At 46.0% G+C, this 3172-nt stretch overlaps 1 non-coding gene across 1 annotated transcript; it reads right to left on the bottom strand.

Moving 5' to 3' along the window:
- Positions 1-240: 240 nt before the first annotated feature.
- On the bottom strand, positions 241-347 carry LOC120278385. The gene has a single exon (XR_005541716.1). It is a non-coding gene; the product is annotated as a small nucleolar RNA R71 (small nucleolar RNA).
- Between the last annotated feature and the right edge of the window lie 2825 nt (positions 348-3172).

Here is a 3172-nt window from a genome sequence, read left to right as displayed (position 1 = left end):
AGAAAAGTAAAGCTCAACATAAGGAATGAACACTTTGCATTCATATCACACAAGTACTTATCAGATATGCTCAAGATAAACGAGGTGACGGATGATGCCATCAAGTTGAGAGTCTTCCCATTTTCCTTAAAGGGGAGAGCGAAGCAGTGGTTACACTCATTACCTAGAGCATCAATTACCACATGGGAGATGATGGTAGAAGCTTTTCTTGCCTGTTATTTCTCTTCCAGAAAATCTACAAAGCTTAGAAATGAGATCTCGTCCTTTGTATAGTCAGAATTGGGGTCTCTATTTGAGACATGGGAAAGGTTCAAGGAGCTCCTGAGAAAGTGCCCGCAACACGGATTCCCAGAGTGGATGATTGTTCAGACCTTTTACAACAGGTTAAATCCGAGCATAAGGCAACTCTTGGATGCGGCAGCAGGAGGTACCTTAGGTAGCAAGACCCCCGGTGAGGTCCGTCAACTAATTGAAGAAATGGGGTTAAATAGCTACCAATGGAATGCTAGGAAGAAGAAGAACGTGACCGGGCTTCATGAGATAGATGCATCAACTTCATTGGCGGCTCAAGTGGAATCATTGAGTAAGAAGTTAGATGTTCTAACATCGAATAGAGTGGCGGCCATGACTACTTGCACCAGGTGTGGTGGAGGACATGCTCCCTCCATTGCCCGATCTCCATTGATGATGCATCTTCGATTGAGAATGTTGATTTTGTGGGTAATGTGATGAGGAATCAAGGGAATCCATATAGCAACACCTACAATCCGGGTTGGAAGAATAATCCCAATTTCTCGTGGAGTAACCAAGGTCCACAAAAGACAATGGGGCCACCGGGTTTCCAACAACAACAAGCCCCGAACATGGAGAACCAAGTTTCCGGTTTGGAGACCCGAATGACCGATTTGGAGAAGGCCTTAACTAGATTTGTGCAATCATCGGATACAAGATTTCAATCAGTTGAGGCTACACTTCGCAACCACACCGCTTCTTTGCATAACCTTGAGAATCAAGTGGGGCAAATTGCGAAGTCTCTATCGGAGAGATCACAAGGAAGCTTATCAAGCAATACCAAGACCAATCCTAGAGAGCATGTGAAGGTGATCACTTTGAGAAGTGGTCGTGAGGTTGAAGGTAGGTTCCCGAGTGAGAAGCCCAATGAACACGCACCCGAGGTTATAGAGGTTGAAGAAGGAACAAGCAAAGAGAAGGAGGTAGCACCCCCACCTTTCAAGCCAAGAATCCCTTATCCCTCTAGGTTGAAGAATGACCAAGCAGATGAACAGTACAATAAGTTCCTAAGTTTGTTCAAGAAACTCCATATCAACATTCCTTTTGTTGAGGCATTGTCTCAAATGCCTAAGTATGCAAAATTCTTGAAGGAATTGTTGACTAACAAGAGGAAGTTAGAGGAGAGTGCTTCAAGGATCTTAGATGCTTCTTGCTCGGCGGTTTTGCAAAAGAACATGCCGAACAAAAGGAAAGACCCGGGAAGCTTCATCATTCCGTGCAACATTGGCAATTTAGGTGAAGAAATGGCATTGGCAGACTCAGGGACCAGTATCAACGTCATGCCATACACCTTCTTTCAGAAGCTAGGCTTGGGCGAGCCTAGACCTACTCGGATGACCTTACAATTGGCGGACTGAACGGTGAGACATCTGAATGGTATCATCGAAGATGTGCTTGTCAAGATGGACAAGTATATATTTCCTGTAGATTTTGTGGTGCTAGACGTCGATAAGGATGCGGATGTACTCTTGATACTTGGGAGGTCATTCTTGTGGACTTCCAAGACATTGATTGACATGGATGGTGGGGAGCTAACTTTGAGAGTTGGAGATGACAAGCTCATATACCGTCTTGCTAAAGCCATGCGGCATTCTCTTGATTTCGATGATACTTTGTATTTCTAGACACTATTGATGAGATTGTTGATGAATATGTACATGAAATGTTCAATCCGGACCAGTACGAGGGTTTCTCCGACCAAGAGGAGGAAAATGAAGAAATAATGATACTTGGCTCGACAGAAGAAGTACCGTCTACTCCGGGGATCCTGAAGAAGATGCTTCAAAGATGAAGAGGGTGAGGAGACGCTACCGAAAATGCTCCAAGGCTGTTGGAGATGTGTGTGAACCGAACAAGTTAGATGAACCATTGTTAGGTGGTCCCAAGCCCGACAACTCTCCCTCTACCTTCACGAGACTTTGCTCATCATGCTTTCAAGCTATAGGTAAGAGGACAACCTTCATCTATGAACCCCCGTGAGGTAAGAAGGGGTATGTCAAGCTTAGTGATATAAAACAAGCACTTCTTGGGAGGCAACCAAAGTGTTTACTGTTTTCTTAGTTAGTAGTTTAGTTTTTTTGCGAATAACTTGTTGAGTGTTGGTGTCTTGATTTTTAGATACTTCTGTTGTGTATCGTATTGTGGATTTTAACGTCATCGTGTGTTTCATGAGGATTTGGCAAAGTTTAAGTCGCTTGAGCTTGTTTTTAATGTCATCGTGTGTTTCCATAAAAGGGCAGGCTCTGAATGTGTGCACATGTTCAAGAAATTTCTGTAGAGCCTGCAAAGTTTTCACTTGCAGAGTTTTCTAAGTCATCCAGGGGAAACGCACGGGAGTGTGGAATTTCCGCACGCCCGTGGAGTTGTATTGAGAGCTCATCAAGAAAATGCACAGGGGCGTAGACACACCCCTGTGAGCGACTTTGTGATGGTCCACGCCCAAGGGTAATTTCCGCACGGGCGTCCGCCTTCCTGCAGAAGCTTGGCAAATTATCCCAAGAGCACACAGGGGCATGGAATCGCCCCTGTGAGTGACCCTGTGAAAAACGCACGGGTGTGGGAATTTTCCACACACCCGTGTGGATCTCTGCAAATGAGCTTTCTCCATCCCGAGAAGACACAGGGGCGTGCGGCTGCCCCTGTGAGTTGGGCATGTGACTATCCACGCCCGTGTAGAATTTCCGCACGGGCGTGCGAAACACTTAGTGATTCTTCTCGGTTGGACAGAGAAGCCACAGGGGCATGCGACTGCTCCTGTGGGTCGGGTACACGGGCATAGGTAATTTCTGCATGCCCGTGTGGTTGCATTCAGAGACAGTGAGTGTTTTCCTGAGAACGCACAGGGGCGTGCGTCTGCCCCTGTGAAGCTCTCTTGTAGAGG

The sequence above is a fragment of the Dioscorea cayenensis genome, chromosome 15 (genome assembly GCF_009730915.1).
Source record: "Dioscorea cayenensis subsp. rotundata cultivar TDr96_F1 chromosome 15, TDr96_F1_v2_PseudoChromosome.rev07_lg8_w22 25.fasta, whole genome shotgun sequence".
NCBI lineage: Eukaryota > Viridiplantae > Streptophyta > Magnoliopsida > Dioscoreales > Dioscoreaceae > Dioscorea > Dioscorea cayenensis.
This window is presented reverse-complemented; position numbering and strand designations above follow the sequence as displayed.